The sequence below is a fragment of the Nerophis lumbriciformis genome, linkage group LG13 (assembly GCF_033978685.3).
Source record: "Nerophis lumbriciformis linkage group LG13, RoL_Nlum_v2.1, whole genome shotgun sequence".
In the NCBI taxonomy this organism is placed as follows: Eukaryota; Metazoa; Chordata; class Actinopteri; order Syngnathiformes; family Syngnathidae; genus Nerophis; species Nerophis lumbriciformis.
Genome location: NC_084560.2, coordinates 18,157,546 through 18,179,652, shown reverse-complemented (window position 1 = coordinate 18,179,652; position 22,107 = coordinate 18,157,546). Strand labels below are relative to the sequence as shown.

The 22,107-nt window shown below is 41.4% G+C and overlaps 2 protein-coding genes across 5 annotated transcripts in view; one reads left to right on the top strand and one right to left on the bottom strand.

Moving 5' to 3' along the window:
- Positions 1 to 14,511, bottom strand: part of osbpl6 (oxysterol binding protein-like 6) — a 70,163-nt gene extending 55,652 nt beyond the window's left edge. The window contains exon 1 of one of the 4 annotated variants that reach the window (XM_061971576.2): positions 14,310 to 14,511. The gene's annotated coding sequence lies outside the window, so the exon portion shown is untranslated. The remainder of the gene's footprint in view (positions 1 to 14,309) is intronic. The other 3 variants (XM_061971577.2, XM_061971578.2, XM_061971579.2) reach the window with 3 other exon arrangements.
- A 53-nt stretch (positions 14,512 to 14,564) lies between these two features.
- pde11a (phosphodiesterase 11a) overlaps positions 14,565 to 22,107 on the top strand; it is a 155,770-nt gene continuing 148,227 nt past the window's right edge. Inside the window, exon 1 of the mRNA XM_061971574.1 lies at positions 14,565 to 14,681. The gene's annotated coding sequence lies outside the window, so the exon portion shown is untranslated. The remainder of the gene's footprint in view (positions 14,682 to 22,107) is intronic.

The window sequence follows — 22,107 nt, the reverse complement described above, 5'->3', positions numbered from 1 at the left end:
AAGAACCTGGTTTCCTGTTCTTTGTGGACTTTACTCGTGGAAAGGTTGGCTCTACTAGAGGGCCAGAATAAATTCGTAATTCTAGGCGTCGCGGACACGTTTGCCAGCGTTAGCAGTAGCAAGCCGCCTAACCCAATTTGTAGCAGCCCTAAGCGGCTTACAAGACATGGTGAACCGGTTGAGACGCATAATATATTTAGCCCTTGAGCTAGTCATACACCCCAGTGTACCGGACACCGCACCTTATTCATTGGGGACTCCTTCACCCGGAACATACAGTTTAGTAAACCAGCCATAATTAAGTGTATTCCCGGGACCCGAGCACCAGACATTGAAGCTAATCTTAGGGAGCTGACTCGCAACAGGCCTAGTAATCGCGTAAAACAGGCTAATCGCACCACTAGCTACACGAACATAGTTGTACACTTCGGCTCCATTGACACTAGGATGAGACAGTCAGAGATTACAAAGAGGAACATCAAAACATGTATTGGTATGTCAAACTTAGCCTTTTCTTGGTTTAACTTCCATCTTACTGACAGAATGCAGTGTGTCTTCCATAACAACGTGACTTCGGAGTATGTTAAGGTAACGTGCGTAGTTCCACAAGGTTCGGTTCTTGGCCCTACACTCTTCAGCATCTATATGCTGCCGCTAGGTGACATTATATGCAAATACGGCATTAGCTTTCACTGTTCTGCTGATGACACCTAAAGCTTACCAACATGCCAGATTGTGGTCATTTGGAGGCGTGTCTAAATGAAATCAAACAATGGAAGTCCAGCAACTTTTTGCATCTTAACGCTAAGAAAACGGAAATGTTGATTATCTGTCCTTCTATAGACACCGGCACCTATTTAATAATACCCCCTTAACATTTGACAACAAAACAATTATACAAAGCGACTCGGTAAAGAATTTCGGTATTATCTTCGACCCAACTCTCTCGTTTGAGTCACACATTAAGATTGTTACTAAAACAGCTTTCTTTCATCTCCGTAATATCGCCAAAATTCGTCCCATTTTGTCAACCACCGATGCTGAGATCATTATTCATGCGTTCATTACGTCTCGTCTCGATTACTGTAACGTATTATTTTCAGGTCTCTTTAAGTCTAGCATTTCAAGATTACAGTTGGTACAAAATGTAGCTGCTTTAACAAGGTCAAGAAAGTTTGATCATATTACGCTCAGCTGCACAGGCTTCCTGTGAACTTAAGATGCGACTTTAAGGTTTTACGACTTACATATAAAATACTAAACGGTCTATCTCCATCCTATCTTGCTGATTGTATTGTACCATGTGTCCCGGCCAGAAATCTGTGTTCAAAGAACTTATTAGTGATTCCCAGAGCTCCAAAAAAGTCTGCGGGCTATAGAGCGTTTTCTATTCGGGCTCCAGTACTCTGGAATGCCCTCCCGGTACCAGTTAGAGATGTTCCCTCAGTAGAAGCATTAAAGTACCATATTAAAACTCATTTATACACCATAGCCATTAAATAGGCCCCTTTTCAGACCAGTTGAGCGGCCGCGTCTCTTTTCTGCGCTGCCCCCCTCTCCTGTGTGGAGAGGTTGTCAGGGGGCCACAGTTCAGCTTTAATGGAAGAAGCACTAGCTGTTCCAAGTTGGGACCCAAGATGAACCACTGCACTAAATATAAGAGGATCCACTGCTGTATTTACAATGAACTGGACTCTCACGTTATTAACTGTATCCACTCTGCATCCATTGCACCGGTCGCCCAAGGGGGGGTCCCCACATCTGCGATCCCCTCCAAGGTTTCTTGTTTTTGTTTGCCCTGATATGTTGTGGCTTGTGCAGCCCTTTAAGACATTTGTAATTAAGGGCTACATAAGTAAACTTTGATTGATTAAAAATGCTAGCATCAAACTTTAGTGCTAACAGTGAAAAACCTACAGTATATTTTTAAGACGGCACCAAGCAACAAAATCCATGGTTATTAGGTTAAAAAGTACACAATTGGCTAAAATGCTAACATAAAAAATTAGCATGTGAACATTAGCATAATAATAGAGGAACAGCTAGAATACTTCCAAGATGGCGGCATGCAAGAAAAATATTCATAAGCTGAACATGTTGGTGTTGGAACTAATTGAATCGGTTGAGAAATGTGGGAATTGTGGAACTTGGAAACATTTCCTATTTATTTCAATAGAAATTTTCTGGTAATTTAGGAGTTTTGGGAAAAGTGGGATTTTAAATTTTTTTATAAATAGAATGATTGTCCTGAATGAGCTGAATTGGTTGGTATTGGAATTGTTTACCTCTGTCAAGAAATGTTGAAGTAATAACATTTTTTAATTGAGAAATGGTATTACGGAATTCCTTGAATTTCGGGAAAACCGGGAATTTCTCTTCCTCTCCTACCCCACCTCTGGGACCCCCCAACCTACGTGAAACAATGATATGTTAACATAAGATAACAATGAATAATAATGATTAATCAGCCTGATTTTAATATTTAAAAATATAATTGTGATTATTATTTTGACTATAATCATGCTTCATTACAATACACATACTTTTGCCAAAGCCCGCAGTGTTCAACTAATTTATATGATGTGCATTACATAGCAAAAGTCCAAAGCAAACACATGCTTTTAGCAATGATATGATCTTACTATCAAAATCAGAAAAGAAGAAAAGAAGTGGAGAAAGAAAATTGCTATTGCATTTGTTTGTTTATTTGTTAGTTCATGCTACTCCCCGGTTTACAAAGAATGAGAGAAAGACAATGCCATTATGAACCTGGATAGGGCTGCATGATTATTACATTTTTAATTGCATTCCAATGAATTAATTAGGTGACTTAATCTGTCATATATTTCACTATGGTATATGCACCTATTCCTGCGAGAGCGCTCTCCAGTCTGCCTGCATAGACATATACCGCTCCCCACTCACACATCAGTGTTTCCCATTTATTAATTTATTTGTGGCCACAAATTAACTTCCAATGCGGATTTGGCGTATCCCTGTTCGCCCTCGCTCATAAAAAATTAGAATGGAACTGTAGCGGATGTAACGCCACTTCACAACGCCTCAACCGCATGTGCTTTGCCAGAGAATAAGATATTCATATACTAATATTTTCTTTCTGACAGAAATATGTGGATTGTCAACACGATGACGGAAAAGTCTTTCTCGCCATCGCCTGTAAATTGCAGCGACTGCCTCTGTGTGACTAAGGCCATTAATACGTAACTGCCAGTTTTATGCTTGATAGTCACATTGCTTGTGCTAAATCATTATATTTGCATCTCCTGCTACTATTGTGGGCATTCTGATAATCATCATATATTCTGCCTATACATGAATACAGACATGCTAATTAGATTGCGCTCGCTTTATTGCTAATTTAAAGGGGCCCTATTGTGCGAAACCAACGTTTGTTACCTATTGGTACCTGCTGTTGCATATTTGGGATCTGTATAAGTCCCGAACATTTCAAATCAAACCGTGGAAGCATCGCAGAGATATTTGTAAAATAATCTTGCCTTCCCTCATACTTCCACCAAACGAGCCGTTTGGAATTTGCAAAACCTGCGACGTTTTTCGCATCGATGATGTCACTGGATTCATATATGGTATAAATTTACCCTAAGTGCTTTGCGTGGGTCCACCATTGTAGTCCAACGCTGTAGTCAATAAGCTCCTTTTCTTTCTCTATCCTCTTGTTGTGGGTAGGGGTGTAACGGTATTGTAAATACTGCAGTATTTCGGTATGAAAATCGTCACAACAATACCATGATGTATGACGGTGGCCATATAAATACGCCATTTATGTCAAAATAACTTTTTTCCAAATTCCCCATTTGCAGCTTTGAGTGGCTTGCACCTCACTGTATCGGCTTCTGTCTGCTCTATTGTTTCACCCTCTTCTTTGTGCTCGCAGCAGTTCATCCTTCGTTCATTCTGGTTCAAACAGAAAAGTATTTGAATCCCCGTTTGTCTAAAATATTGTTTGTTACTAAGTCTGCCATGATTAGAACACACACAAGCGTTTTGTATCCGGAAGTAGGACACACTTTGTTGCTGGAAATCAGACGTGCGCTGCTATGGAAACAGAAATTAATGCGGGGAAGAAGTCAGTTGCGGAATTAATTTAAGTCAGGCCTGGGCAATTATTTTGACTCGGGGGGCCACATTTAGAGAAAAAAATGTGTCTGGGGGCCGGTATATCTATCTATCTAGGTATATATATATATAAATATAAATATACGCACACACACACACATATATAAGCTGTGACAATGTGCTGTACAATATGTGTGTGTTTGGGTCCTATTTTTAGGAACACTAATACAAAACTCACAATAATGTCGGATTGAATGCTAAAAACGTTATGACAGACCGCCTTAGGAAACGGAATGGAATTTTACATTTTCTACTGAATGAGACACCCAGAATGTACATGACTATAAAAATGTGGGATTTACGTTATTAACTATGAACGATAAAACACTGAATATTGACAACATATGAACGTCACTATTCTTTTACTACTCACACCCCCTCTCCATCCACGATAGCGAAATATGAATGCGAAGGGTAAAACAAAACACCTACAATCTGATATAATATCACTTTTCTTGTAAAAATCTCCTTCCGCGTCTGTCCCTGACACCCGCATTTCAGGCCACTCTAGAAACACACTGTGGAAACGCTCCCCACCTACACTGCTTGGTGCCTCGTCTGAGCTGCTGTGACTGAGATTACCATAGTAACTAATTAGTTTACCATAGTAACTAATTAGATTACCATAGTAACTAGTATATCATGCAAAAGCGCAGATTCTAACCATTGAAATACTTTGTATAGTTCAAGACTTACGGTCATTTGAAAACATCACTGCACATCATAATGGCAGCTACAGTTTCCATCTTAAAGATCTAAAAAAATTATTTGGGAATGTCCGGCGGGCCAGATTGAACAGCTTAACGGGCCGCATGTGGACCCCGGGCCTTATATTGCCCAAGTCTTATTTAAATGATCAAAATACTGTAAATATTGGACGTATTACACATTGTTATGAATGTTTGTTACTACATTATATATAGACCTGCAGTGTGTTTTCAAAACGTTGATGAAGAGTTTCAAAGGCTACAACAATGACTCCCATTAGCCGCATCTTCCAACCGTTTTTTTTATCATTTTTAAAATCCTAAAAAAAAAAGATGTGTGTTCTTGTCTCTCATGATTGTGAACGATAGGCAAAAAAAAAAAAAAAAGTGCAGTTCCCCTTCAACTGACAGTATATTTAAAAAATATACGTATGTATACTTGTCTGTAGTAATAGTATAATTAGAACATTTGAGCATTATGTTTGTGTTCAATTACAGTTTATCGTACACATTACTGCCACTTCATTTTACATACTGTGTAGCGAGGCACTATATGTTATCATCACCAGATTAGGCCGGATCTGACCACATATAAGGAGACACACTTCCGGTTGAAGGAGGTCTGATAATAAACTTGCCTCATTATCTTGACTACCATAGTACGTTGTTTGAGTGTTAATAATACAATTGTGTTATTTACGACACATTATATTGCTCCTAATTTTTTTGTGTGCTACCAAAATGTTTTCTGTGCTACTAAAACTTTTCTGTGCTACTAATTTGTTTTCATTTAGTAGCACTGATGCTCCTAGTGAAAATGCTAAGCGTACAACCCTGTCTTCCTGTAGGCTACTGGTAGATAACATTAATGCGATGACTCATTACTGCCACCTCTGGAGGCTGTTCAAACAGATTTTCCATGATAAAACATGCTGCTGACGGTAAAGTTTATTTTCAAACAAATGATCAATAACAAAATGAGTTTAATCGATTTTCATTGATGCAATTGATAATCAATCAATCAATCAATCTAAGTTTACTTGTGTAACTCTTAATCACAAATGTCTCAAAGAGCTGCACAAGCCACAACGGCATTCTCAGCTCAGATCCCACATCACAGCAAGAATAAACTCAACCCAATGGGAACAACGAGAAACCTTGTAAGGGACCGCAGATGACCCCTGATTGTTAGACACTAAGTGTTTATTTAGCTGCTGTGCAACAATTTTTTCGAGGATTTTTGAGATAAAGGGAAAGTGGGACACCGGCCGGTAGTTTACCATGAGGTTAGGATTGAGGTTAGGTCTTTTGAGCAGTGGCTGAATAACCGCTTTTTTGAATGCTAGGGCAACCGTACCAGAGGAAAGTAATAAATTAATAATATTTAGCACTGATGGTTCTTATAATACAAACAGCGGCTTGATACATTTCCCAGGAAGTGGGTCAAGTAAACATGGTAATTTGTCCCATTTACAAGTCTATTTTTTCAAAAAGAGAGAGATTATTTTGGAGGGCAATATCCGTCGTACATATATTCGTATCTGCGTTAATAGAACTTAGTTGGAGTTGGGATGTGTGAGACAGGTACTCGATGCTGAGACATCTTTCTAGCGAGATTACAAGTCCCAGCTATGTTCCTTTTTGTAATATCTGACTCTCTCATCCTACTGTCATTGGAGCCGACCTGTACAACTATGTTCTCGTAGCTAGTGGTGCGATTAGCCGGTCGTACGTGTTTACTAGGCCTGTTGCGAGTCAGCTCCTTAAGACTAGATTCAATGTCAGGTGCTCTGACCCCGGGAATACACTTAATTATGGCTCGTTTACTAAACTGTATGTTCCGGGTGATGGAGTCCCCTATGACCAAGGTGTGGTGTCCGGTAGACTGGGGTGTAGGACTAGCTAAAGGGCTAAATCTATTATGCGTCTCAACTGTTTTTTTCGCGGCAGCAGACGTGACGTGACGTCACTCAACGGAAAATTACAAGATTAGTTGTTTCAGCACTAGTTTCTTCTATTGTATGAATGATAAAACTTAAAAAAGTTTAAGGATATAATGCAGAAGGGTTCAAAATTAGTTCAGCTAAGAGACAAAAAACATTTCAAGTAGACACGTTCCCAAATAGGAATAATATAGCAGTGTGGAGACACCTGATTGGCTCCTCTTTAGATGGGCTGCAAAGTTGCTTCATATGGCAAATGTGAGGGACTCTCAGCTCAGGACTCGATTTGTCATTAGCTTAATCTTCTAAATCCTGTCACTGTGATTATGGTTCTCTGAGCACAGGCACACAGCAAGTAACAAAACATAGCTGCAGCTGTGCAGCATAACACTATCTAATCACCTGTCGAAGAAGACAAATCTATCCAAAAGTTCTGTTTCAAAAGCTTTGGAAAAAAAGTCGCAAGTGATGACACAAATTGAGAACTTACTATATATACAATATATAGGGACATGTTTCCAAAAACGTGTTTAGGTCATTTATTCACATGTTGCTGTGTTGAGTATAATGTACATTTTACTCCAATTTCAGCATTGTGAGCTCTATTGATTATTGTGTATTTGCATGCTGTATACACATAATCTACAATCGTTATGTTTCAAAACATCAGAGAATCTTGATGCCTTCATTGCCATAAAGAAAGCAGTAAACACAAGAGCGACGTGGGACAACATTCTCGTAATGCCTCAAGTTGTGGACTGTCACTTGCACTTCACCGCTCAGTGCTACATAGAGAACTGACCTAACTTCTTTACAGCATACTATACTATATCAGGGGACTTTTAAGTTACTGTACATCAAAACGTGTAATGTTCTCTTCTGCCATTAAGAAAATAATTGTTTTAAAGTTAAACATGGAGAAATGCATTATACATTCACATCAATTGCTCCTTGCACCAAGAGCACATGAATATGTTGTTACATATTCCCAAGTGCTAGGGATGTGCAGATTGATTGGCCACCGATCAGTATCTGCCGATTGTCTTAAAAAAGTAAGTCGTCACCATTGCCGATTAATGCCTTTCAAAGCCGATCACAAACGCAGACACCCTATTATTGTATTTAATTTAGTCCCCTGGCTGACAAGCGAGCCGCGCCCTTAAATGATTAATTATCACCATCATACGGCAAATAAACTGGATTTCTTATCATCATCAAGTAGCATTATCACTAGAAGACATGGTACACACTAAGCGCAAGCAGGCGCAGGTATGCTAAAAGCTAAACTAGCTAAAAACAAAAGAAGAAATACGTGAACTTTAAGAAGTGTAGATGGAACTGCGTTACAGTAGAAAGTAAGCAGTTATTAACAGGAAATTAACACGTAGATTAATACGAGTATAGAGAGAGGATAATAATAGCACTTGTTGGTGTGTTATAGGGATGTAACAATATGAAAATTTCATAATTGAGTCATTGTGACCAAAATCATCACGGTTATCGTTAGTATTTTGGTATTAATAAATATGCTCAAAAGGTACTCATACACACACTAAACATTTTTTTAACCAAGTTATTTTTTAAATAACTAAACTAACAGACTGTTAGAAAACCCACTATTTGGATGTTTTGTGTTTCTTATGCTTCACTGATAGGGTTTTATTTAGTTTTAGTATTGTATCTGTTTGAAAGGCTAATCTTTTATTGTTTTAAATATTAGTTTGTGCTGTAGCACTTTAAGACATATTTAAATTAAAGGTATGGTTGTGTTGACATTTCCTTTCCTTTCTGCCTTGATATCGAAGGGGATTATAATCTGAGGGGATTATAATATGAGGAAGTTAACATTTCCAATGATTGCTATCAGTATTTGAATCAGCGATCTCACTCATATATGATCAGTATCAGAATCAGCAGCATACATCCCTGATCGGAGCATCCCTAATTGCAGTTAAATAAATAAGATTTTCCAATTAACATGCATATTTATTTAATCTGGTGCATGATGCACAAGGAAATGTGTCATGGGAGTGGAAGTCAGCCAAACTCCAGTGCAGTTCTTCTTAACAGCTTTCAGTTAACAGTTATTTTTACCTCCAAGTCCATGAATGCTGATATCAGCAAAAAACAAACAAACGGCCCTTTACTGTTTCCTTCACTGTTTCCTTTGTTCAAAACATAATTCATATCACACCAAACACAACCTGTATTTCTTAGTTCTGTAGGAAAAGTTTCAGAGAAAAACATGTTTCATAACCATTATTACTAGTGATAATTTAGCAATGAATTAACTGCAACAACTCCAAATGACAACTGTTGAGCAAAACAAACAAATGCATTATGTTATTATTTTTTATTTGAATTACAAAAACAGTTTATCCAATTTGAGTAAAATATTTTAGTATGCCTGGGTCTAAAGGACTTTGGCTTTAATTTCCTAACTAAATTCAATTCTAATTAAGTTAAATTCCTATTGCAAACAAAAGTAAATTGCAAACTGGAGCTACTAGTATGCCTTCAGACTACCTTTTAACTGCCCTTGAGCAAGGAATTCAGCTCAAAGGTTCAACACTGTCAGAGCAGTCTATGACTGAATTACTCTGATGTCACTCCTTGATTGCATGCATGTGTAGGGGCTGGTGTTCAGTGGTTCTTCCATCCATCCATTTTCTCCCACTTTTCGGGGTCGCAGGGGAGCTGGAGCCTATCTAAGCCACACTTGGGCGGAAGGCAGTGTACAACTTGGACAAGTCACCACCTCATTGCAGCGCCAACAAAGACAGACAGACAACATTCACACACTAGAGCCAATTTAGTGTTGCCAATCAACCTATCCACAGGTGCATGTTTTTGGAGGTGGGACGAAACCGGAGGACCCGGAAAGAACCCACACAATCACGGGGATGTCTTTGTGTTAACCGAGTCATACTTTGAGGATGTGTACAGAAATTGGAAAATTGTATTTTTTAATTATCCATGTTTGTCTTGATATAGCCTTGATATTTGGCAAAACTATGACAGCGTGGGTTCCCTCCGGGTACTCCGGCTTCCTCCCACCTCCAAAGACATGCACCTGGGGATAGGTTGATTGGCAACACTAAATTGGCCCTAGTGTGTGAATGTGAGTGTAAATGTTGTCTGTCTATCTGTGTTGGCCCTGTGATGAGGTGGCGACTTGTCCAGGGTGTACGCTGCCTTCCGCCCGATTGTAGCTGAGATAGGCTCCAGTGCCCCCCACGACCCCGAAGGGAATAAGCGGTAGAAAATGGATGGATGGATGTATGCAACAATAATAGAAAAGAGCAACTTTAAAATGTAAGTACAGTGCCATAAAAAAGTATTTGCCCTCCTCTCAAATTCCCTCAAAGAAATCCCTACTCTCCTTTTACCCATTTTAATGCTCAAAACCATCAAACAACTAGTATGTAACACAAATATATAGCAGAGTGTAAAATTAAATGAACATTAGTATAATAAATTACTGTACTTTTTGTAGTAGCAGGAGTTGTCAGCTCTCTTGTGGAATCCTGCCAGTGAATATTCCTAACTTTGTGAATTGAAGTGAATTATATTTATATAGCGCTTTTCTCTAGTGACTCAAAGCGCTTTATATTGTGAAACCCAATATCTAAGTTACATTTTTAAACCAGTGTGGGTGGCACTGGGAGCTGGTGGGTAAAGTGTCTTGCCCAAGGACACAACGGCAGTGACTAGGTTGGCGGAAGCGGGGATCGAACCTGGAACCCTCAAGTTGCTGGCACGGCCACTCTACCAATCGAGCTATACAACCCCTTGTTTTCACTTTGATGACTATAAAATGGGTGGGGAAAAAACAGCGGCATCACAACAATCTGCTTTTTAGAATGGGTCTATGAATAAGATAATGCCCTGAGGGTGTCAGTTGGAAAATATGCTATGACCTTATTAGGTCATTAGTAAACATTCTTTTTCAGAGACATTACAGAATTAGGATTAAAAGCGAGGAGAATTACACATCCTAAAAAAAAAAACAGCAGCATCACAAGATCCAACCCAGACCCTGACACATTGCACAAAGATACCTCAAAGGCAACATGTAACACAAGGGAAGTTGGGCATCAACACGTCTAATAAGGGCAAAAATATCTTCCTGATTATATTGCCAGCACACGGAAACACCCCCAGTATCACGGTAACAACTAAAATGCTACAACAATCCAACTAAACCAAGCGTGTATCCTTGTTGCATAATGAAATAGACCGACACAAGCGCACCTATTTCCCAAGACTATAGTATATGACAAGCTTGGCGAGGATAACTGAACTTACAACTGGCTATTAATGGATTCACAGAGTAGCTGCTCAGTAGTAGTCAAGTGACATCAGGAGTTAGGGGCGGGGTTGGGAGGGGAGGGGGGGTCATGTCTTTTTCAAGTAAGGCCCATCTTTTTCCTAACATCAGTAACTGGACAGAGCCAGTTTATCCTGTGCTGCACTCATTACATCATAGGTAGAGCTGTGTTTTATTCTGCAATGCCTTGGAAGGCAGCTTGCTGGCTTTTATACTAGAGAATGGGGGTGAGTAAAAAAAAAAGTTAATCCCAAACAGTCCTGCCTACATTTAAGGACATTTATATTGATGACACAGCATCAGGACCAAGTGGGGGTTTGTAGCTTTTGAACTGAATCCAGCAAACACTCAGGTAAAGGACAAGAGCCGCTACCGATGAGTCATAGTGCTGTTCTAAAAACAGTCTGGTAATTGTTTTCATTTTATGGTGATGGATAAAGACCATGTGTGGCAGAATAATAATAATACTAATGAATATGATTTATGTAGCACTTCAGCAAAAATACATGGTTCAGTTTTGATGTGAATATTTAATAATAATATTAAATAAAATAATTATTGTGAGATAATGGGGACGGCGTGGCGCAGTTGGGAGAGTGGCCGTGCCAGCAACCTGAGGGTTCCTGGTTGGATCCCCAGGTTTTACCAACCTAGTCACGTCCGTTGTGTCCTTGAGCAAGACACTTCACCCTTTCTCCTGATGGGTCGTGGTTAGGGCCTTGCATGGCAGCTCCCGCCATCAGTGTGTGAATGGGTGAATGTGGAAGTAGTGTCAAAGCGCTTTGAGTACCTTGAAGGTGGAGAAGCGCTATACAAGTACAACCCATTTACCATAATGTGCATTAGAAGTAATAGTGAATACTTGTACAAGGTTTTTAGGTAGCTATCTGTCAAGAGAGTCGATTAAAACTAATGATCGTCACAGGAAAGTATGTTTTTGTAAACGCTCAGGTATTTTCTGCTGATTTCTGCTCCACATGCTTTCATGTGATTTGGTGCAATTTTTAAACAACCGCAAAGTCATGACTGACCTTATAGCAACAAACTGGCTGTTTACATTAGGAGCAATCTCATAAAGTGACATATGTTAACTTAATCAAGTTAACTTATGTTATGTTATGTTGTGGTTAGAGTGTCCGCCCTGAGCTCGGTAGGTCGTGAGTTCAAACTCCCGGCCGGCCGACTCATACCAAAGACTATAAAAATGGGACCCATTACCTCCCACTCAGCATCAAGGGTTGGAATGGGGGGTTAAATCAACAAATGATTTCCGAGTGCGGCTCTGGGTACTCCGGCTTCCTCCCACCGCCAAAGCCATGCACCTGGGGATAGGTTGATTGGCAACACTAAATGGGCCCTAGTGTGTGAATGTGAGTGTGAATGTTGTCAGTCTATCTGTGTTGGCCCTGCGATGAGATGGTGACTTGTCCAGGGTGTACCCCGCCTTCCGCCCGAATGCAGCTGAGATAGGCTCCAGCCCCCCCCCCCCCCCCCCCCCACACACACACACAAAAAAGGGACAAGCGGTAGAAAATGGATTGATGGATGGGTCACTGAGCAGCAGCAGGGGGGAACTAGGGGATGGGTCAAATGCAGAGGTTAATTTCCCCACACCTAGTTAAAGTTAAAGTACCCATGATTGTCACACACACACTAGGTGTGGCAAAATTATTCTCTGCATTTGACCCATCTATCCATCCATCCATCTTCTTCCGCTTATCCGAGGTCGGGTCGCGGGGGCAGCAGCCTAAGCAGGGAAGCCCAGACTTCCCTGTCCCCAGCCATTTCGTCCAGCTCCTCCCGGGGGATCCCGAGGCGTTCCCAGGCCAGCCGGGAGACATAGTCTTCCCAACGTGTCCTGGGTCTTCCCCGTGGCCTACCCGTCGGACGTGCCCGAAACACCTCCCTAGGGAGGCGTTCGGTTAGCATCCTGACCAGATGCCGAACCACCTCATCTGGCTCCTCTCGATGTGGAGGAGCAGCGGCTTTAGTTTGAGCTCCCCCCGGATGACAGAGCTTCTCACCCTATCTCTAAGGGAGAGCCCCGCCACCCAGCGGAGGAAGCCCATTTCGGCCGCTTGTACCCGTGATCTTGTCCTTTCAGTCATAACCCAAAGCTCATGACCATAGGTGAGGATGGGAACGTAGATCGACCGGTAAATTGAGAGCTTTGCCTTCCGGCTCAGCTCCTTCTTCACCACAACGGATCAATACAGCATCCGCATTACTGAAGACGCCGCACCGATCCGCCTGTCGATCTCACGATCCACTCTTCCCTCACTCGTGCACAAGACTCCGAGGTACTTGAACTCCTCCACTTGGGGCAAGATCTCCTCCCCAACCCGGAGATGGCACTCCACCCTTTTCCGGGCGAGAACCATGGACTCGGACTTGGAGGTGCTGATTCCCATCCCAGTCGCTTCACATTTGGCTGCGAACCGATCCAGAGAGAGCTGAAGATCTTGGCCAGATGAAGCCATCAGGACCACATCACCTGCAAAAAGCAGAGACATAATCCTGCAGCCACCTGCATTTTACCCATTGCCCTTGATCACCCCCTGGGAGGTGAGGGGAGCAGTGAGCAGCAGCTGGGACCGCGCCCGGGAATCATTTTGGTGATTTAACCCCCAATTCCAACCCTTGATGCTGAGTGCCAAGCAGGGAGGTAATGGGTCCAATTTTTATAGTCTTTGGTATGACTCGGCCGGGGTTTGAACTGACGACCTACCCACTCTACTTTAACTTTAAGTTGTATAACTTTCTTTAGCCCCGACATGAAGATCAAATAGTTCCCAAGTCCCAAATAGTACCGTTAAGAGAGGCTGTGTAGTTGGGATTCATGCAAAGGTGAAATAGGTCATGACGTTGAGGTTAATGCTTCTTCTTGTTTTATACTTATAATTGTTTTAAGGGCTAATAATTTGGACAGGTAGATGTTAGTAAAGAATAAGCCATTAAAGTGATGACATGACACCCATAGCAGGAGCTAGCCAAGTCAGCTAGGTGGTGATGTCCGACTGCTCCTTAGTGATGACATACAAAAGGATGCTTGGGTTTCCCCCGCTGCCGTGAGAGGACACTTCCACGCAAAGCTGCATCACGTTGCACTCATCTCGAACAGAACACCAAAAGAGTCGTCTTGACACAAAAAAGGCGAGCGTATTGCCTTACCACAGACGCGGTGGTGTAACGACCATGTCTTTACAGTTCTTGGCGCAGGAAACAATTGAGCTGCGCCTGGGAAGCGATGGCCGTTCGGACGAAAGTACAAATCCAGTACGTCAATTTCTCCCAGCAGACATGTTTTGTACGCAGGCCAGGATGGAGAGAGAAGTCGGAGGGTGGGAAAAAAGTGCTGTGTTTGCCCGTTTGCCTCAACGCGAGTTGTGATGCTCGGCTCAGCTCAGCCGCACTCTGCTTGCTAGCTCCTCCCTGCTGCAGGCTCGGCTTTGGGCGGGAAGAAAGCAACGGAACGGAATCGATCATGGCGGACAGCTGCTGCTCCCAAAACACGGCAACGGAGTCACACACACGCTTATACAGGTAGGCTTCATCAGTGTTTTTCAACCTTTTCTGAGCAAAGGCACATTTTTTCATTGAAAAAATTCCGAGGCACACCACCAGCAGAAAACATTAAAAAATGAAACTCAGCAGCCGATATTGACAGTAAAAAGTCGTTCTCGCAATTGTTGGATATTAATTCAAACCATAACCAACCGTGCATCACTATTGCTCATACTTACCAGCCTTGAGACCTCAGAATTGGGGAAATATTCAAAAGACCCGCTGGGGCGGGGTATATATATATATATATATATATATATATATATATATATATATATATCAGTGATGTGCAGTGAGGTTCATGACTGGTGAGGCACTGACTTCACAGTCAGATTTACAAACATATGAACCCTAAAGAGTATCCTATTCACCATTTGATTGGCAGCAGTTAACGGGTTATGTTTAAAAGCTCATACCAGCATTCTTCCCTGCTTGGCACTCAGCATCAAGGGTTGGAATTGGGGGTTAAATCACCAAAAATGATTCCCGGGCGGGGCGCCGCTGCTGCCCACTGCTCCCCTCACCTCCCAGGGGGTGAACAAGGGATGGGTCAAATGCAGAGGACACATTTCATTACACCTAGTGGGTGTGTGACAATCATTGGTACTTTAACCTAACTTTAACTTTACACATACAAACTGTAGCACACAAAAAAGCACATTTAATTAAAAAAAACGTTATTATGGTCTTACCTTTACTTATAAGTGCGGGAGAAGTGGTGTTCGTGTTGGAGGAGTTGTGAATGAATGAAATATGAAATCCGTGCTGCAGTCTGCAGGTGTACTTAATGTTGTGGCCCTGCGGTCGTTCGTGGCTCCTCCAACGCGAGTATTGTTGTTTTTGCACTTTTTGGCTTCTTGTTGAGTGACTTTTTTGAGTGGGTTTGGTCTTGCACGTGGAGGGTTTGGGTGTGGGCTTTGGTTGGTGTGGCGCTCCCGTCGGGGGGTGCATTAACCGGCACAAGGAAGCGGGATTACTGCGAGCCTCAGCCAGTGCGTCTTCGCAGCCGTTTTATGATCGCTCAGCACAAGAAATACGTTACACACATACAGTTGTTGACAAAATACACTGTACATTATATACCTCAGCTAACTAAACTATGGAAATGTATAATATAATTAATATAGCAATACGGTCTCACTGCACGGCAGGCCAGCAGTTATCCGAGTCATTGCGCAATCTATGTTGAGGCACAACTGAGTGACCTGCCTCAACTGGCTGCTGATCACCGCACCGTCTCTTCTCAGCATTTGAACGGCAAATGTGAAAATTCAGCGATTTTAAATAAAAATAATCTAAAACTGGTGAAGTTAAATGGAAAATAACCTTATAGTATAATCACTGGATACACATAACAATTTAATTTTTTTTTTTTCTTTTTACATTTTATTTCTTTCCATGATGGCAGGTGAGGCCCCGCCTCACCTGCCTCCAGTGACTGCACGTCACTGATATATATATATATATATATATATATATATATATATATATATATATATATATATATATATATATATAGCTGTAATTCACTGAAATTCAAGTATTTTTTAAATTTATTTCTTCTTCTTACTCGTCGTCGCCAAGTCTCTTCTTCTGCTTCGTCTCTTCTTCTGCTTCGTCTCCTTCTTCTTCTGTTCTGATTGCCGCGCTTGCATTCGAGGTGTAACCGTTATTATTGTCCGGCCGGAAACGGCGCCCAGTGAAGGATAGGGATGATGTTCGTTAAGAGATTATCGATGTCGATGCCATTAGCGAATCCTCATATCGAACCGTTTCCTTATCGAATCCAGATAGGTTGTTGTGTGTGCACTGAGTTCCAAAAGCCATAGATGTAGGGCTGCAACTAACGATTAATTTGATAATCGATTAATCTGTCAATTATTACTTCGATTAATAATCGGATAAAAGAGACAAACTACATTTCTATCCTTTCCAGTATTTTATTGAAAAAAAACAGCATACTGGCGCCATGTTCTTTGAACTTGCCAAATAAAACAAGGAAAATGTTACAAAAATGCACACTTTTGACACCCCTGCTATAGATAATAAAAAATTAAATCTGAAAAATGTATCGATAAAAAGCAGAGCCTGACGACGCATGCGCGTTTATCACAACTCTCTTGCTCTCTCTGTCTCTCCCCCTCCCTCACGAATGCTGCTGCACGCACAATTTGTTGTGTTTTTAACCTTCTTAACCCTGAACGTATATTGAAAATACACGCAACCCTAACTCAAAATGCCGGATATTTGAGGCATTTAAGAAACACCGCCTGACAGCCCCGTAAAAGAGGACATGTCCGGTGAAAAGAGGACGTATGGTCAGTCTATCCTAGCCCGATCGGTTTCACGTCCGGTGAAACCGATCGCTGCTAGTCCTCTTTTGCTAGCATGCTAGCAGCTAACGGGCTAGGATAGACTGACCATACGTCCTCTTTTCACCGGACATGTCCTCTTTTGCGGAGCTGTCAGGGCGGGGTTTCATAAATGCCTCAAATGTCCGGCATTTTGAGTATTGTTTACACAACGTGCAGTACGCTACTTAATATGTCCGTGTGGATACTCGTTCGGTACACTTCCGCACCGAAACGAAACCCCTGTACCGAAACGGTTCGATACAAATACACGTACAGTTACACCCCTATTATTTTGATTATTGTTTCTCAGCTGTTTGTAAATGTTGCAGTTTATAGATAAAGGTTAAAAAAAAAATTTTTTTTTAAACGTAGCGTTTGCGCATGCGCATAGCATAGATCCAACGAATCGATGACTAAATTAATCGCCAACTATTTTTATAATCAACTTTAATCGATTTAATCGATTAGTTGTTGCAGCCCTACATAGATGTTATGTGACTGGGCCTGCACGCTGTTTATATGGAGGAAAAGCGGATGTGACTGAGGACAGCATGCGGACGTGACTGAGGACAGCATGCGGCCGTTAAAGGGTGAAGGTTTCAGATGAGAGAGGACGCTAAAGGCACGCCCCCAATATTGCTGTCCGGGTGGAAATCGGGACAAATTTGTGAGAATGGTGGCCCCGGGAGATTTTCGGGAGGGGCACTGAATTTCGGGACTCTCCTGGGAAAATCGGGCCAAGGCACGTTTTTTCATTGAAAAAATCCCGAGGCACACCACCGGCAGAAAACATTTAAAAATGAAACTCAGCCGCCGATATTGACAATAAAAAGTCGTTCTCGCAATTGTTGGATATGAATTCAAACCATAACCAACCATGCATCACTATAGCTCTTGTCTCAAAGTAGGTGTACTGTCACCACCTGTCACATCACGCTGTGACTTATTTTGAATTTTTTGGTGTTTTCCTGTGTGTAGTGTTTTAGTTCTTGTCTGGCGCTCGTATTTTGGTGTTGATTGTCATGGCATGTACGGATGCACTTTGTGGACGCCGTCTTTACTCAACTGTAAGTCTTTGCTGTCGTCCAGCATTCTGTTTTTGTTTACTTTGCAGCCAGTTCAGTTTTAGCTTCGTTTTGCATAGCCATCCCTAAGCTTCAATGCCTTTTCTTAGCGGCACTTGCCTTTTGTTTATTTTTGGTTCAAACCTTAGATACCTTTTTACCTGCAACCATCGTCGCCGTTCTCGACATCTACAGAGAATAATTTCGCCACACCTAGTGTGTGTGTGACAATCATTGGTACTTTAACTTTAACTTAATCAACAAAGCAATTAGCTACCTGCTGCCGCCTACTGATATGGAAGAGTATTACACGGTTACTCTGCTGAGCTCTAGACATCACTGACACTCAACAACGGCACATTTGCAGATTATAATTACCGGTTCGCAAAAAATGTTTTCAACCCAATTAGGTGAAATTACATAATCTCCCACGGCACACCAGACAATATCTCACGGCACACTGGTGTGCTGCGGCACAGTGGTTGAAAAACACTGGGCTACATCATGGCTACTTGCAAGAATAAAGAAAAGACAGATAAACTTTAGAATGTGGGTGCCACTTTGAAACATCTGGTACAAAAAAGGGCCTATGTGCAACTACTACTATTGAAGTCATTTGTATTTTACTTTTTATCCATTTAGTTATACAAGATTTTATGTAGTTATATTTATTTATTTATTTATTTACTGTATATATATACAGGTAAAAGCCAGTAAATTAGAATATTTTGAAAAACTTGATTTATTTCAGTAATTGCATTCAAAAGGTGTAACTTGTACATTATATTTATTCATTGCACACAGACTGATGCATTCAAATGTTTATTTCATTTAATTTTGATGATTTGAAGTGGCAACAAATGAAAATCCAAAATTCCGTGTGTCACAAAATTAGAATATTACTTAAGGCTAATACAAAAAAGGGATTTTTAGAAATGTTGGCCAACTGAAAAGTATGAAAATGAAAAATATGAGCATGTACAATACTCAATACTTGGTTGGAGCTCCTTTTGCCTCAATTACTGCGTTAATGCGGCGTGGCATGGAGTCGATGAGTTTCTGGCACTGCTCAGGTGTTATGAGAGCCCAGGTTGCTCTGATAGTGGCCTTCAACTCTTCTGCGTTTTTGGGTCTGGCATTCTGCATCTTCCTTTTCACAATACCCCACAGATTTTCTATGGGGCTAAGGTCAGGGGAGTTGGCGGGCCAATTTAGAACAGAAATACCATGGTCCGTAAACCAGGCACGGGTAGATTTTGCGCTGTGTGCAGGCGCCAAGTCCTGTTGGAACTTGAAATCTCCATCTCCATAGAGCAGGTCAGCAGCAGGAAGCATGAAGTGCTCTAAAACTTGCTGGTAGACGGCTGCGTTGACCCTGGATCTCAGGAAACAGAGTGGACCGACACCAGCAGATGACATGGCACCCCAAACCATCACCCAACCATGCAAATTTTGCATTTCCTTTGGAAATCGAGGTCCCAGAGTCTGGAGGAAGACAGGAGAGGCACAGGATCCACGTTGCCTGAAGTCTAGTGTAAAGTTTCCACCATCAGTGATGGTTTGGGGTGCCATGTCATCTGCTGGTGTCGGTCCACTCTGTTTCCTGAGATCCAGGGTCAACGCAGCCGTCTACCAGCAAGTTTTAGAGCACTTCATGCTTCCTGCTGCTGACCTGCTCTATGGAGATGGAGATTTCAAGTTCCAACAGGACTTGGCGCCTGCACACAGCGCAAAATGTACCCGTGCCTGGTTTACGGACCATGGTATTTCTGTTCTAAATTGGCCCGCCAACTCCCCTGACCTTAGCCCCATAGAAAATCTGTGGGGTATTGTGAAAAGGAAGATGCAGAATGCCAGACCCAAAAACGCAGAAGAGTTGAAGGCCACTATCAGAGCAACCTGGGCTCTCATAACACCTGAGCAGTGCCAGAAACTCATCGACTCCATGCCACGCCGCATTAACCCAATAATTGAGGCAAAAGGAGCTCCAACCAAGTATTGAGTATTGTACATGCTCATATTTTTCATTTTCATACTTTTCAGTTGGCCAACATTTCTAAAAATCCCTTTTTTGTATTAGCCTTAAGTAATATTCTAATTTTGTGACACACGGAATTTTGGATTTTCATTTGTTGCCACTTCAAATCATCAAAATTAAATGAAATAAACATTTGAATGCATCAGTCTGTGTGCAATGAATAAATATAATGTACAAGTTACACCTTTTGAATGCAATTACTGAAATAAATCAAGTTTTTCAAAATATTCTAATTTACTGGCTTTTACCTGTATGTATGTATGTATGTATGTATGTATGTATGTATGTATGTATGTATATATATATATATATATATATATATATATATATATATATATATATATATATACAGGTAAAAGCCAGTAAATTAGAATATTTTGAAAAACTTGATTTATTTCAGTAATTGCATTCAAAAGGTGTAACTTGTACATTATATTTATTCATTGCACACAGACTGATGCATTCAAATGTTTATTTCATTTAATTTTGATGATTTGAAGTGGCAACAAATGAAAACCCAAAATTCCGTGTGTCACAAAATTAGAATATTACTTAAGGCTAATACAAAAAAGGGATTTTTAGAAATGTTGGCCAACTGAAAAGTATGAAAATGAAAAAAATGAGCATGTACAATACTCAATACTTGGTTGGAGCTCCTTTTGCCTCAATTACTGCGTTAATGCGGCGTGGCATGGAGTCGATGAGTTTCTGGCACTGCTCAGGTGTTATGAGAGCCCAGGTTGCTCTGATAGTGGCCTTCAACTCTTCTGCGTTTTTGGGTCTGGCATTCTGCATCTTCCTTTTCACAATACCCCACAGATTTTCTATGGGGCTAAGGTCAGGGGAGTTGGCGGGCCAATTTAGAACAGAAATACCATGGTCCGTAAACCAGGCACGGGTAGATTTTGCGCTGTGTGCAGGCGCCAAGTCCTGTTGGAACTTGAAATCTCCATCTCCATAGAGCAGGTCAGCAGCAGGAAGCATGAAGTGCTCTAAAACTTGCTGGTAGACGGCTGCGTTGACCCTGGATCTCAGGAAACAGAGTGGACCGACACCAGCAGATGACATGGCACCCCAAACCATCATCCAACCATGCACATTTTGCATTTCCTTTGGAAATCGAGGTCCCAGAGTCTGGAGGAAGACAGGAGAGGCACAGGATCCACGTTGCCTGAAGTCTAGTGTAAAGTTTCCACCATCAGTGATGGTTTGGGGTGCCATGTCATCTGCTGGTGTCGGTCCACTCTGTTTCCTGAGATCCAGGGTCAACGCAGCCGTCTACCAGCAAGTTTTAGAGCACTTCATGCTTCCTGCTGCTGACCTGCTCTATGGAGATGGAGATTTCAAGTTCCAACAGGACTTGGCGCCTGCACACAGCGCAAAATCTACCCGTGCCTGGTTTACGGACCATGGTATTTCTGTTCTAAATTGGCCCGCCAACTCCCCTGACCTTAGCCCCATAGAAAATCTGTGGGGTATTGTGAAAAGGAAGATGCAGAATGCCAGACCCAAAAACGCAGAAGAGTTGAAGGCCACTATCAGAGCAACCTGGGCTCTCATAACACCTGAGCAGTGCCAGAAACTCATCGACTCCATGCCACGCCGCATTAACGCAGTAATTGAGGCAAAAGGAGCTCCAACCAAGTATTGAGTATTGTACATGCTCATATTTTTCATTTTCATACTTTTCAGTTGGCCAACATTTCTAAAAATCCCTTTTTTGTATTAGCCTTAAGTAATATTCTAATTTTGTGACACACGGAATTTTGGATTTTCATTTGTTGCCACTTCAAATCATCAAAATTAAATGAAATAAACATTTGAATGCATCAGTCTGTGTGCAATGAATAAATATAATGTACAAGTTACACCTTTTGAATGCAATTACTGAAATAAATCAAGTTTTTCAAAATATTCTAATTTACTGGCTTTTACCTGTATGTATGTAT